This window comes from Tympanuchus pallidicinctus, unplaced genomic scaffold, assembly GCF_026119805.1.
Source record: "Tympanuchus pallidicinctus isolate F22 unplaced genomic scaffold, pur_lepc_1.0 scaffold3, whole genome shotgun sequence".
NCBI lineage: Eukaryota > Metazoa > Chordata > Aves > Galliformes > Phasianidae > Tympanuchus > Tympanuchus pallidicinctus.
In genome coordinates, this window is record NW_026294747.1 from 104,004,900 (window position 1) to 104,021,334 (window position 16,435).

Consider the following 16,435-nt stretch of genomic DNA (forward strand, 5'->3'; position numbering starts at 1 on the left):
TGTTATCTGCGAGCTGTTATTTGACAGCTCAAGCAGTCCAGAGGTAGAAGTGTTCTGTCATTCACACCGGAGCTGCTCCCTTCAGAACAAAGACAGAGGCGTAGAGACCAATGCAAAAGACAACTCTTTCCTGATGCCTCCTCTGTCTAATTCACATATGAAAATAGACCTGGGTGTACACTCATGTACGCTACCAAAATGACATTAAAAACACACGATCTTTGCATACACACACTCAACACCTTAGCACAGACCTTCATGCACACATACACTGGAATGTTCTGGGTTTCTTCAGTCTGGAGAATAGGAGGCTCCAGGGAGACCTTATCACTCTCTACAACTACTTGAAAGGAGAGTGTGGCGAGGTGTGGATTGGCCTCTTCTCCCAGATAACTAGCAATAGGATCAGAGGGAATGGCCTCAAGTAGCATCAGGGAAAGTTTAGGCTGCATGTTAGGAAAAATTTATTCTCAGAAAGAATGGTGAGGCATTGGAACAGGTTGCCCAGGGAGGTGGTAGAATCACTGTCCCTGGAGGTGTTCAAGAAAAGGGTAATGTTGAGAGAGGTGGGCACTCAAGGGTTGATATTTGGACTCGATGTGGTCTTTCAAACCTTATTGATTCAATGATTCTGTGATTCTACTATTACCAAGCACTTGTGAGATCAGGCCATGCCCCCCTGCATACAAACAGACAGACACATACATAGCAGCCTGTGCATTGGATCTTGTGCAATGAGGTCAACCCACAGCCTTCTTTTCTCTTTTTGCCTGGAGAAAAGAAGGCTGTGGGGTGACCTCACTGCAGCCTTTCAATACCTAAAGGGAGCCTACAGAGGGGAGGGAAATCAACTCTTTGAAAGGGTTGATATGTGTAAGACGAGGGGAAATGGTTTTAAGTTGAGGGAGGGAAGATTTAGGTTGGATGTCAGGGGGAAGTTCTTCACATAGAGAGTGATGAGGTGCTGGAACAGCTGCCCAGAGAGGCTGTGGATGCCCCATCCCTGGAGGTGTTCAAGGCCAGGCTGGATGGGGCCCTGGGCAGCCTGGGCTGGTATTAAATGTGGAGGTTGGTGGCCCTGCCTGTGGTAGGGGGTTGGAGATTCATGATCCTTGAGGTCCCTTCCAACCCTGGCCATTCTGTGATTCTGTGATTGATTGTGTATAAGAGTGGATCCCAGATAACAACCAGCGGTTTGAGACACACACCTCAGCACACAAAGCCCCGTGCCCACCCCTCATCACACACAGTGCCCACAGCACCCACGTCTCTGCCTCACCTGAGGCCACCTGTGTGGCAGCACCTCCCTGCGGCCCTAACGGCCACCCACCCACTGACGGCTCCTAACGGCCCTAACAGCTGCCTGTCTGCTGGTGCTTCCCGATGGCCCTTCCCAAAGCCCAGAAGATGAAGGTTAAAGGCAAGTACCATTCTCTGTGGAGTTACAGGTTTAAAAGTCACCACGGGTCTAAGCGTCTCTAAGCTACACACATCTCAGATCTGCATGTTTTTCCTGCTTCATGAAACGCCAGTGCTTTGAATTTCCTCCCGAGGCCCTGTCTGGCACACCGAGTGCTGTCATGTGCATTGCCAGCACCTGAAGAACACCTAGTTCTGGTGAATTGCTTTGTCACTTTACATAAATCTTTCAGGACTACTCACCAAAGCATGACTTGCAAGGCCCCTTACTGAAGAACTCATTTTATTTCCAGAAACTAATATGAAGAAAAAGATAGGCCATTGTCACGTAAAGGCGCTAGAATGGAATTTCTGTCTTAAAGCAGTCATCCCAAGCTGAAGTGTGCTCATTTCTCAGCAGGGGGAACAAGACAACATTTCCACAGAGCTGCAGAAGTTTTCAGTGCTGAGCCTATGCTGTGCCCTGACACCTTGGATTAGACTGATTTATTTTTTTTCCAGTGGAAAACTCCAGCACTGAAACTGGGATAAATTCTGCATTGGCCTGCTTGGAAGTCAGAGGGTGCACTTACATAGTCTTTCTTTCTCTGTGTGAAGTGAAAAAAAAGAAAAAAAGGTTTTTCCAAAATCATAATAGGCTTACAATATTAGAGCTACAAAAAAGGAGAGATTAAGAGATTAATCTCACCCTCTAAGCAGAAGTTTAAGCTCCTAAACATAGGATCTGTTTTTGGAGTTTCCTTTGCAAACTGCTTACTGCTTTAGCCAGACCACTTTTTTTACAAACACATAATTTAAATATATATATATATACACACTAAAAAACTAGTGTTGAAGAATAGCATTAGAAAGGGGTTCTGATGTATGTTAAAAGGCTGATACAGCCTGTTCTCTACCCACTCAGCTAGAAAGCAATAAGTTTTGGGTATTTTGGATATCACATGATATTTAATGCAAAGGAATGTCATTTGAAGATTTGGTATTTTAAAATATTTGCCTCAAAAGAAGAGGCTGATACCCTATTCATTTGCAGAATTTAGAAGCAAGAAGTAAATGGAAGTTTGATTTGAGTTGTTTGCTAATCTGCAGTGAACCTCTCCCTCTCAGGTCTTGTGCAGTAGAGCCCTCATTTCTTAAGACTGTCAACATTTTTGATGAGCAGTTATGTTTACATAGTACTGCCCACTAATTGCTGGTTGGAGGTTGGGTGGGATGGGGAAAGGGAAATCAAATTTAAGGGCTTTGGTTATGGAAAAATATTTTCTCCAGTTTTTTATCTTTCTATGCTCCTCATTATACCGTACTAGTTAGAATTTATTTTTGGAGTAACAGTCAATGAATGTTTCTTCTCTTGATCCCTCGAGAGATGTTTATAACATTGTCTACACAGACCTTGATTGAAGGTTGTACCTGATTTCTGTGTCATGCTTTTCCCCACAGGAGGTATTTTATTTAGTCAGAGTGTTTTAGCTGCCAGCTTATACAGTTTCAATACAGTTTGTTGATTTTATGTGGTGTTCTTCAGTGATAAACACTCTTGATAGACTGCAAATCTTCACTTTTGGTGGGACAAGTATAATAAAAAGATGCCTCTTTAGTTTATAGCTTAGAGCTCTGTAAAAGTCTCTGAGAATTTAATAATGACATGCTTAGCTTAACCAGTCCAGAATTTTTAGTTGTTGTTAGAAACAACAGAGAAAAAGGATTAGGAATATGCTGTGGGTTTTTTTGGTTTTTTTTTGGCCAAAATAATTCTGAAAATGTGCTGAAAATATGCAGTGGATAAAACAGAATGGGTTCATGATGAATCACAATTCTTTTGAGTAACTTTACAACTATTTCATTCTCAACTGTATTGTGAACCTACCAAATGATTTGTATGCTCTTTGTCATGAGATATCAGTGCCCAGAGTGACACAGTTTCAAATGACGAACATTCTTTCACAAAGTATGAAAGCTATTTGTAGGCATTGCGGAGATCAGCAAGTAACCTTTGAGATTAAACTGGAGATGGATCTTCCCTGCAAGTCAGTCTTTCAATGTGTCCAAATACACGCCTGAGTGCCAGTGCCTGTGATGACTACCTGCTAATAAACACACTGAAGATCTTAATCACCTTAACGTATTTATGATCTTTTGTCTCTTCTGTAGCTGTATAGTCTGTGTGCGTGATGGTGTTGCAAGTTATTCAGTCTGTGCCTTTTACTTGGTAGACTTCATGGATTTGTGCTGTTGTTCCTCTATTCTCTGTTGGAATTCCCTCTAGGTTTGTTAGTAATGAGAGAACTTCTGATCTTCTCAGCTCTTGTGCAGACCTGTTAGCTTGGCAATAGCAGAGCATGACCTTTGAAAGCTCTCTATGTGTTTACTGTTTTGTTTCTGCTTTGCCTACTGGTAGATTATGGATCTGAAAGCAGTGGAAGAGCTTTCTGGTTTCTTATTTCTCTTCTTGGGGAATACAGAAAGAAAACATCTGAAAGGGTGAAGATTTTAATATCTTCAAATTAAAAACAGTGATTTTGATTCAGAAAGCTGGAAAACTTAAGAAATTGCTGCACGCAGTGGCATGTGCAGATCTGCAGTGCACAGCTTGTTGCGGATATAAAAGTTAGAACTGTAGGTGGTAGAACTCTATTGATGAACAATGAAACACATAAAATAAATGAGCAAACTAGGAAATTCTGCATTAGGACTTACTGTAACATATCAGCATTTATCTCTCAAGATGAGAGACCAGGTGACTCCAAAACCAGGCAGTTAGCTTCTAGCTGGTAGTCCAAGACTTCTGTATGTTGCAGTTATAAAGATTTGAGGGGTAATTAATATTAGTTTCACCCACAGGTGGCAACTAGCATAATGGAATTAAAAGCTTGCCTTCAGAGGCTGATGTGAGTCTGTTACTGGTAGATGCATTCCCCTGAAATGCCCTGAAGACAACATACGAATATCCTAAAGGATATTGATAAAACCTTTCAGTTTGAACCACGGAAGAGATGTTCATGAATACCAGCATGGAATATATGTATCTTCTATATATGGGCATTAATCCTTCCAAGTATGTGGCTGTTGTCTTTGGGACTTGATGCCCTGGATCTAGAAAAATCAGGAATATTTTATTCTACATTACCCTAGAATCTCAAAATTATGTGAATGACAATGTTAATAGCTGTGGATGTAATATAACTGACAGTGTAATTTTAAATTGTTGCTGTTTTTGAAGTTTTTACTTAGTTTTGAACGTTTATACGTAGATGTTCTGATGTACTTGTCAGTCCTCCTTTGCAGATTATCTTGTCTTTTGATTCTATGAAACATAAGCAACATTTTACATAATGTTTTATAGAGTCCCTCCTATGTATATGCTCCCTTTAAGGGTTGGGAAGAACCTCTGAAGGTCATTTCAAATTAACCCTCACCTTAGAAAGTTCTAATGGGTAAATCTGATCTGGGTCATATCCAGGCTAGCTGAAAACAGACTAATGATTTACTTTCTGGCAGTGTGAAATACATTGATTCACCAGTCCTATGTACAATTTTCCCTCTTACTCGTGTTCTGGTTAGGGCTTTGTTAAAAGAGAGAGAAGACTGGTCTTTGGTATGAAATCTGGAAAGTTTGCAGAAGTGAAGATAAGTGGACTCAAAGTAGCTTCCTGTATATTCCATAACATAACCCATGATACCAAGTAACACAAATCAGATTCACAAAAACATTTTAAATCAAGTTTAACTGATAAAGATAAAAAGATTTCTAGTTCATAATACCTAACACGTCTTTGATGTATTCCTCTTTTGACTGAGAGATTTCATCCGCACAATCTGAACAGATACATGGGAAAAACATTAGCATATTTGTGATTGTAAATCTCAGATAAGTGGAAAAATAATAGGGGATCAGACAACCACATCAACTTAACATACTGAGGTGAGAAGAAAAATATAACTGAGGAAGTGTGTAAGACATTGGAGAACACCAGACCTTTATGGCAATTTATATGACTGTTTGAATTACCATGCAGTCGAGGCCAACTATTTTGCTACTTTCCTGTCATGACACAGGATAGCATATATTGAGTGGAAATATGAAAGCTTATGAAGGACTGTTCCTTGAAAAGATAAGGCTGGAAATTTAGCAGCATTAAAACAGCCACTGAAAACTTTGCCAGAGACTAATTGAAGTGTGTTTTTGTGGACATAATATATAAAATAGTCAAGCAGTTGGAACAAGATTTGGCTGTTTTAAGAATTTGTGCTAGTGTTGTGTTTGAGTTCCCTACTAATTGGCACAATGTGGTCATCTAAAAGAAAAGTTAGTGGGCAATTTATGAACAAAAAGAATACACAAATACACAAAGAGAGAACTGAACAGGTCACAGTAAGAATAGCACTTAGGTGACAGTAGTTAAAAACATTCCTCAATACCTGGAAGGCTGCTGGTTAGAAATCATGCACGTCAGTGTCACATTCAGAAACATTTTGAGCGTTTGATGCTGTTTCAGATGTCACTCAAGACTTTATAGTAGCTCAACTTGCTTAATGGATGCCAAGTTCTGGTTTGTATGCAGCATGTATCTGCATAAAGTAGTGTTGGCAGTCATCGAGTTTTAGCTGGCACGGGCCACACTTTTTTTTACTGAGGGCTTAGAGGGATGAATGCCATGTGCTTTCTCAGTATATGACAAAAGGATGAAATAAACCACAAGTGGTCATTTCTGTCATTTATTCCTGTGGATGGGAAAAGGAAATCTGGATTTTCAGCACCATGATCATATATATCAAACCTAGTGGTCACTGGGAGAGAGAATAACAGTCACTTTTTAGCAGACACAATGTTTTATGTGGCTAGAGATGTATTTTTGTCCATAGACGCGGGGTCCTTCTGCAATAGGGTGATGCGGTGCAAGCCCTTGACTGGATGACTCACACTGTGAGCTGCAGCTTGGGTTTATCCCTGGTTTTCCAGTATAGCCTCAATCAAGACAAACATATGCTAGAGGATTAAAAATCACCTTTGATTCACCTCAAAACCATGCCTACTTTTGCTGTCATGGTTTCCTTCCTGTGTTCTGGCTGAAGGCAGCACATACATGCATATCAAGTGCACATTTTTGCTCATCCCAGAGTTACCCTCACTGATCAGATTCGATGAACTACAAAACCAAAGCTGATGAATTTCAATCTGAAAACAAACTGAAAGTTTATAACCTTTCCTCTTTCAATACGTACTTTAGTTCTAAAGCTCTGTGTGTTATTGATCCAATGAGATAAATACAATGATATGGCCATCCTGCCTGCTAATAATTTGTTTTAAATTATTTCCTCTCATTTTCTGTGTTCACAACCTCTATAGCACTGTAAGCAACTGTTTGATATTTGTATGAGAGAGATTCAAACTTACTGTGATGAATTGTAGAATCATAGAATGGCTTAGGTTGGAAGGGACATCAAGGATCATGATTCTCCAACCCCCTGCCACATGCAGGGCCACCAACCTCCACATTTAATACTAGACCAGGCTGCTCAGGGCACTTCTCCAACCTGGCCTTGAGCACAGGGCATCAACAACCTCTCTGAGCAGCCTGTTCCAGTACCTCACCGCCATCATAGTAAAGAACTTCCCCCTGACATCCAACCTGTTATGCAGTGCTGAAGAAAAGGTTGCAGGCAGAGAAGGTGCAGGTCAAGGTCTGCACACTGACAAGCACAATATGTACAAGGTCTGTCAAGAGTGAAAGACAAATCTAATCATCGTAAAAAATGTTAATAGGATGGCTGCAAAGAATAAGCAGATTCATGCTGTGTTTTGAGTGCTATGGTGGAACTAGCCCTGGCTTGAACCAAATGCAGACAAATGGCTTCATCCACTCTCCTGTCTTCAGGTCTGGGAGGCTGGTGGGGTTGGGCTGGGCTTCCAGATGTTGGAAGTTCCATTTTATCTACTGTCATTTTGCTACTAAGCTGCTGCTCATAGTGCACAAGCTTTTCACCATATTGTTGTCCTTTGCCTCAGAGCTTATTGCTTCATGATTATATACATCCAAAGCTGTGGCCTGCTGCATCCATAAAAGTAAAATCAATTAACTAGGATTTAATTAACATCAATTCAAATACAGGCATACTAATATAATGTAATTGGTAATAATATACAAGCATTTCTGTACCCAGTGATCCAATAAAAAATACTACTGCAATCACCAGAAGGAGGTGTCAGTGTGCCTTATGTCAACTACACAAGGCTTCTGCCCTGGTCTGTTATGTTTGCTACCAAAGCATTATGAAATTTCACTGTGTGAACTGCAGTTAGGAACCAAATGTTCTTTATCTATCAAATGTTCTCTGTTATGACATAGAATCTATGTTTGGAGTAAGACCAAAGATTAGAACTGGCCCTATTTATCACTCTTCTAAGCACTACTACCACAGTGATCTCTACTTCCCTAAATGGTATATCTCTATTCAACTGCAGGTTATCTTCACAAATATGTATTTCTCTGTAGTGTGTGATTCCTGCCAAATGATGGTGTGGCACAGAGTACTAGTTCATAAGCAAAATCTGCTATAAAATGGGAATCAGACCACATATAAACTGGCATCTGTGAGCAAACAAAGGATGCCATTTCAGTCCTGAGAGAGCATTTCACTCAAGCAAGCAGAATGGTTTATATCGATGCTGGCAGTGTCCATGAATCTTCCCTGATAGCCCCTGAGGCTTACAGCTATAGACAGAACAATTCCTTGCAGTTAATGTTTGACTGATTCCTTACAAGTAGCACTAAAATGAAACAGGAATCACACTGAGATCCCCTGCCCAGTTGGAGGGGCACGATCAGTCTTGATAGCATGGATTTGAGTGACACTCTCTGTTGTATCATGGCCTATTGGATTTCTCCACTGATCAGTTGTGCATGGTCCAATAAAGGCCAGGACTAGGAAGAGATAAGGAAGTTAACACAACTCTTTTCTCCACCTGGGCAACCAGAATGTGATGTCTGGCATGGCATGGCCGGTTCCACATCTTTGCCCATGGCCCATAGCTGACTTCTCACATGGAGATCACTGTGGAATCACTGGCAAGAATAGCTAACTTTGCATTTTATGTAGAGCTCACTTTTGTCACTTCATCCCCCCCAAATAGACTTATTCTACTGGTAAAAAAAATAAATCAGATTACACTGAAAATTTTCTGAACGAATCCATTATCACATGTCACAAAACTACATAATAATGATGTGCAAGATACTAAAATCTGCATCTGCCATGAGAAAAACAAGTCATTTACCATGGGTCAAAGATGTTCTCTTCTAGTTAGTAGAACTGTCTCAGAAATCACTGTAGAAATCATCTGAATTCAGTTTCAAAAAGCCAGGAAATGTGCTGAGCAGTAAGATATAGGCATGGAATATTTTCAACGACTTAAAGAAAAAGCATTCCTGGAACACTCTCCATTGCCTTAAAATGTTTTTCCCTTACCTCCCCCTCTCTTACATCACCTCCTCTCCCCAGTTTTCTGGATATATTGTTCATCAGGTAATCAATTATGTTGTCTTTTTTTTTCTGCTGGTCAGTGGGATTTTGACATGGTATTGAGGGTGTATTCCTTGACGTATTCCTTGAATCCCTTTCAGGAAAAAAAATAGAAAGCTTGGCTTATGAAAGATAAGATAGAATGTACAAAGGAAATGTAGAGCTTGGGGTAGTGTCAGTTTTTCACTTCTATCTGTGATCAGAAACCAAATCAGTCAGTCAGCTGATCCACCGGTATGTAAGAAACTTAGCAGTGCTGTCATTCAACGTAGACATTAACAGCTGCAGCAGAGCAGCTTATATAATCACCAGCCACAAAAGCAAACACCATTTCTGTATAAATTTGAAGCTGCATCTGGGAAATACAACTTCCTCCGTGTATCATGAAAATTCAAATTATTTCTAACCCACTGTTGATTGATTTTGTGATTGGTATTAACTACTGTGTGGTAATTTTCTAATCTTTTATGCAGGAAATATGGGCTTCAGGCAGTTTATTTGCAGCACTGTGTGAAGATCTGACAGTCACGTAGTGTGCACCGTCTGTAGAATTCACTGTTGGGTTCCTCTTTACTTAGGCAATAATTTTCTTGATGTCTGGTGGAAACTTTCTTAGTGCAACAACTAAATGTCTGGAAGAAGAATCCGACGATTCATCTGGCTTTATAAAAGGCCCAAAGGATGTCATTTGTACCTCTGAACCAGAAAAGAATAAATGGACAGAGGACAGATTACAAGTGAAGTACTCATTTCTTCTCTTGAGGTCTGCTTTCCCTCATCCTAGACTGATTAGAACAAGTTGTAACAAACGGCTTGCCTGTTTGTTTTGATGAGTTTTTAACTGAGATTTTTGTTTTGATGCTTTATAAACTGAAGTAACTCAAGGTTGAATTATATTTTTAGTTTGCAATTTAGTTCATATTTTGGCTGAGACATTTGTTTTTCAAAATCACATAGAAGTGTTTCATGAATTTTCTTCCTTTTTAAAAAATGCCTCCGTTGAGTTTGTTGTTGTTCTTTTTTTTTCCTCCCCCCAAGAGGAGACATTTTTCTTTATTTAGTAAATTCAGAAGTTGGTGTAAAAACTGATACTTTGGGCAGCAAGCTGTGGAAAACTTGATGCATAGTCAGTTCCTGCAATTGCTAAATGCTCTTTTGAGACACTCTGAAGGTAAACTTGCCTTGTGCTTTTGTTTTTGTAAGTTTCCTGTGGATAATTTATTCTCCTCTAAAAATATACAGAACTGAATATTGCAGATGTTGAAATTCCCAGCTTGGTAAAAATTGAGAATGCTGCCCTGGTTCTATTTTGGAAACAAGAATCTGTGGCAACCCCTTGTTCTATGGTTTCTTCTTGATCAACTGTTTCTAAATCTAAAGTTACTAAATAAATGAATATATCAATATATAACAGTATATGTATTAAATCCCTACATAGCTGCTGGGGAAAGGAATAAATCTCAAATAAGATTTTGTGTAGTACATACTGCCTTATTTGAAATAAAGTTCTCAGTGCAAAAGAAGAAGGCCAATTTAACTACAATCCAAATTCATGACAATCTGAGGTGCTTCCCAGCTTGTATCTCACTTCTTGCAGAAACAAAAAACGCACGTTGCCCTTTTAAATACGAATAGTGCTCATGGCTGGGGCTGCTCACAGAACTGGTGCTTCCTGTGTGTAACTGGAGCATTTGTATTGAAGGTTAGACAAATCCATGAATCTTTAGAAGTGAAAGTCAAGGGCAGTTAAGGACATTCAGAAAGGTAAATAAATGCTTCTTAGTGCCCAGTGAATGCTGGGAACTTTGATTTCATATCAAGAGAAGAAAAAAAAACATTTTTCTTGCAATGGAAAGTTGTGCATTTATGAGACTCAGATGTTGTATAAGAACAATTATTCACCATATTTTTGTGTCTATTTTTTTTTTTACCCTTAATTTGCATATGTGGTGAATAATTTTTTTTGCATGGGCAGCTATATCATCAGTGTTTTTGATCTGCTTTTGATTACTTTTGCCACAAGATACTACTATAGCTTATGACAGCAGAACCTAGAAACACCCGACTGAATACTCATAGTGCTGTCATGACAGTAACCTTTTACTGCTTGTTTAAAAAGGCAGATTGTTTTTTTTTTCACTGACTAGCAGAATATCTGTAGTTGAAGCTAAGATACAATGTGAAAGCTCTAACATAATATAAATGTAGTATTCACAATAGCAGTGCCAAAGAAGCTTGTATATGAAACATCTATTTGTGTGCACAAAATCAGAATGTAAATCTACAAGAAGGAAGACATGATTTTTCAGCACTCAAAATTAATTCAGAGAACCAGCCTTGAACTGTGCAAATTTTTCAGTTATGTCACATTCCTGAACTTCTTTTCTTTTGCTGACTGCTGGCTTTCATTCCCCCTGCCTTGTCTCTTGCTGGAGTTGAAATAAAAATTATTGCTCTACTGAAATCATTTATCCTGCTTATTTCCCAAGCATGCTCTTTGAAGTGCTTAGGAAAATTGGATGTACACACTTTCAAATAGATGTTAAAATGTTGCCTTTTGAAAACCGAATGTATAAACTTTCCAAGATATGCCAGAAAATCTTGAAAAGGAATTGTTTGCAATGTCATTAACTTGGGGTAAATACACATAAACTTTTAAGAAAACAACATCCTGGAAAACATTTCAAACTTTTCTCATACCAGAGATCAAAAGTAATCGTCTTGGATACCCTTACAAATAAATCAAATAGAGTTTTTTCCTATCTATTAGATTGTGTTCAGATTGTGTTGCACCACTTGCAAGCTTCCTCTGTACAGTATCCATCAAGGATTTTTGAATAATTGAGATTTTTATCAATAACATTTTCTACTTACGAAGTAACTAACCCAATTAAAAGAGCCTCTTCTGTCTTAGAATGAAGGTAGATGTGTTTCAATTGCCCACTCCCACAGAAAGGCTGGAGATGACTGGAGGAATCTGCAGCAATTCAGCTGCACAGTGTATGAACCATGGGTCCACTGAAAATGTGTAAAGTGTCTTTCAAGAGCAGTTTTATGGGGATGGTGCTTATTATTACTGCAGGTTTGCCACAAAGTTCAGCTGTACCACCATTAAAAGCTATGAAGGCATACTTCGAATATTTCTTCTTCTTGGTGCTAAAACATTGCCTAGAAATCCCCAAAAAAGTGTTTCAAAACCATCAGATCAATTAAGCAGTCAATAGACAAATGAAAAAGTTGTGTCAACCACAGCATTAAAGTCTTTGTGCCTTCAGATTAGATGTCCGATATTCTTGCAGGATATTTTTGTTCTTTAAATAGTATTTTTCTGTCTCTACTATATATTCAGACCTTTCTGACCTCTTAAAAGAGTTGGAAGCTACTCTGAGATTTTGCTCACTACTTCAACAATCTTTCAAGGTGCCCTCACAACTTTGGCAATTTATTCTCAGCCCTCATGGACAGTACAGCACTGAACCAGATTACGTTACTGTGCCATACCCTATTTCTCACCATGGATTTATGAAGAAATCTATTAAAGAGTGGCAAGATTGATTTGTCATCTAGAATCTGGAGAAAGATAATAATTCCCCTTGGGTAAGGGATCTCTTGAAGATTCTGCCAAAGGTAATCACCTTCCATACTCTTTGAATGTGAACACTGTTGACCTGTCTGTGACATTAGCATGGGAAGTAAGTTTTCTACCATGAAGAACCATGTGAGAAGACAAGAATATATTCTCAGTAAGAAAATAAAGCAAAAAAAGCTATTGAAAGGCAAAAAGACAAGTTTACTCCTAGCTGCTTTATCAGTTTAATAAATATATTCTTCAGTTACAATGCCTTTACTTGCTGTAAAGTGAGAATCAAAATGCTTTATCAGGTATGTTGTGCATTAGCTAACATTTGAGTGATGGCAGATATTTCAGTATCTGTATGCTTTTATCTACTGATTGCTTATCCTCAGTCCACATGTTCGTCTTTATATCGTCCTGTGAGGCTTCATGTTTATATTCATACTCTATCCGTGTTCCTGCATTAAACTCTTAGCTTTAGCAATAAGCTGTGCACTCAAAGGTTGCTGCTGTACCTGCAGGAAGGTGTACCTGATGTTCAGTACAATATGTTGAGTTACTAAGTACTAGATTACGTACGTCACACCAAAATTAATACCTCCTATTTCCACGGAAACTACAACAGACACAAAGAGCACAGTAAAACTATTTGATAGAGAATATGCATGCATTTGCAACCAGTGATGAACAAAAGCCTGTATGCCATGCTTGGAAAAATCTGCACTAGTGAAGGTGACACACTGTCACTGTCACCACTGCTGAAATGCCCAGTGCTCCACTGCGCTCATATCCACTGTTTGGTCTCCATAAATGTTCACCAAGTGTTGATGAATGGCACTGGGTGTCATTCTTTTCTGCATGGAGGAACTTGATTCCACACCTTTGTTTCATACCCACTTCCATGTCAGAAAGCACTTGGTCAGATTGTCCCTCTGCTGCCATCTGTCACACAGCAACAAAATGTAATGGAATACTGATGAGAAACCTGAAACTCTACAGCCATGCCACCAACATCCACCTCTGATACTGTGGGCCAATATAATAAATTAGAATGTATTGTTATTGGAGCAGCCCTTATACATAAAAAAGCTTCTCTTGTTTCAAAATTGAAATAATTTCAGACTTTTGCTATGCATTCAAACTGTCCAATCTTGAATCCATTCTGCACACAGGATTGTCTTGGTACACTTCCTCATTCATGGATGGTGCACTTCAAAATCACATGATAGCAAAGATACAAGCCTGGATCTGGAAAGAAGAAAGAAATCAGTTGCTGTTCCTCTTTTCTGCCTCTCTCCCTGCTGTCTAAAACTAATTTACATTAAGTTTTTAAAGATTATTTCCTTTCACACTTTGGAAATTTTTCACTCTCAGTGTTGTGTTGCTGTTTTTCTTGATGGGGGGTGGGGAGGAGGCCTTGTTTGTATTGGTTGTTTTTTTGTTGTTGTTGTTCTGTTTTTCCTACGCATGCAGAAAAGCGCTGCCTCCAATTTTGTGCTCACGGAGGTGGTATCCTGGGGAACAGCACCAAATCTTGTGTTTCATCACTTTGCAGGACCTAATGAATGTATGCATTCATTAGTTGGAGTTAGGACAGTCAGTATGCAAGGAGTGATGTTAACCTTTTCTGCTCTGGAACAGTATTTCTTCTTTTCAACCAAAGCTCCCTATTAAGTTCTGTGGTCACTTGTGAGTACAGGTGAACCCTTCTTTCCATGGGACAGAGTCATAGCAATTTCGTGTCTGCCATTGTGTCCCTGAAGGACTCACATCTCAACACAATTCCCTGACTGAAACAACAAGTCCTCTATTAAGTTTCTACTGCTATCTCATGAAAAATATACTGACAAGTGCCATAGCATAAAATGAAATATTTTGTCTATTGCCTATTTGCCCCAGTTGGTCCTGCCTGGTGTTTGCACACTTGGTTTTTGCTGTTATTTCAAAAATAGGAAAGATCAGGAAGTTTCATGATGCTGTTAATATCAAAGCCTTGTGGATATGAATCATTTCAGCAGCTTTTTTTGAAGTGGATATTCTCTATCCTGAGCAACTCATACATACAACATGCCAATGGCCCAACAGGATCGGATCCTGAAGGGAAATGTGAATGGCAGAGGAGTGCAGTGAGGAAATGGTGACAGCTCACAGATTAGTAATGAGTTTGTACTAAAACTTCACACTTTCTCATACAGTTCAGAGTGAGAGACATGTGGTGCCATACAAACAGCTGAGTGGCAGTGTGATTCTTTTCCTAGTCACACAGACTCTTTCTTTAGAGTTGTTTTGTCCTTAAAAAAAGAGAGCCAACTGGGAAAAGAAAGGAAAAAGTGATTGTTGGGTGTTTTTTTCTGTTAGTTTTCATCATCTAAGCAGACTCTTCAGACGTGCCTTGTTAATACCTCTTGTTAAAAACCCTTATTTACACCATGTATAGTTGACATAACTTTGGAATAACTTCTTCAGTGAGACTTCCTTTGGACTTGCATGTTCTGTCACACTTTTTTCTCTCCCACTGGTCTTTTCCTACAACTGTAGACGTTTTGTCCAGGCACATCTAACACAGCACCTACAACTGTTTGGGATGGTTTAATGTAAAACTAGCCTGTTTGCATGGTGGTATTGATTTCTACCACCAGGCTGTTTATTGGGACAATCTGTAAATGTTAAGTATTTCTTTGGAGCTCAACTTTATCTCAACACCTACTTTAGAATTTATTGAAGTGAGTAGGATTTGACGAGCTTGTTGCCCAGAGCTCAGAGCTGAAATCTGTAGTGGAAGCTGTAAACCAGAAGGTGGCATTAACTGCATTGGACGAAAGGATCAGAGACTGTTTCCTTACAGGCAGAAGTTGTAGGAACTTGCAATGGACATTTTTCATAAGCAGACAGGTTGTGCACGATGATATTACAGTGCTTTGATACATACTTTGTGGAAGTCACTCCCTTCTCTGGCACAATTAAAATCATCTTTTCAGTCAAAGCCATCAGAGGTCAAATAGAATATGTTCTTTCTTGTACACATAATCTCTTTTAACAGTCAGATTTGATAAAAAATCATCATCTTTTTCTATCTACAAGGGGAGCCTATCTATGTTTTCTTTCAGATATAAGCACAGTAATTTTTAAATAAACTATACAAATACTATTTTAAAAAAGAGATGTAGCTACTGCGCAAATCCACATTCTTATCATATTTCTTTATTTTGTCACAGAACCAAAAACATAAACCAATACATAAAAAAGCTTCTCTTGTTTCAAAATTGAAATAATTTCAGACTTCTGCTATGCACTCAAACTGTCCAATCATGAACCCATTGAAATATATTTATATTTTACAATATATTTCAAGCTCTTGAAAAGTTGCCACTGTGTGCATAAATTATTTCGTGGGGAAACGTTTCTTCTCCATTTCTATCTTTTCCCCCCCCCAGTCTGTATGTTATGTTTTACTCACATCTTGATTACCACTCTGTTCTGATTTTGGATTGTATGATCCTTTCATACCTTTCAGGCACTGGAAATCATGCTGCTGCACTTGATTTCAGTCTTGGTAGTTGCAGTTCTTGCAAGTGTACTTCTTGTCTTGAACTTTTGTTTCAAGTCGAAGAATAAGTCACAGCTGAAAAGAGGGGTTTGCTTCTTAAAGAAAATTGATTTACAGCCAGTTTCCAATTACCAGTTCTGTTTTTCATTTAATTCTTTATTCATGACTCACTGAATGTGTCTTTTACTAGTAGCTACTTTCAGCATAACCAAACTTTCTGTCATCAGTCACATTGTCTGTTCAGCCAGCAGGGAAAAATGTGAAGAATGATAGTATTGCAGTAGCACTGATGTGGATTTAACAGAATAAGTGTCAGTACAGATGCACTTAAACATGAACTACTGTAGCAAACCTGAAAAGTGAAGGAAGAAGAC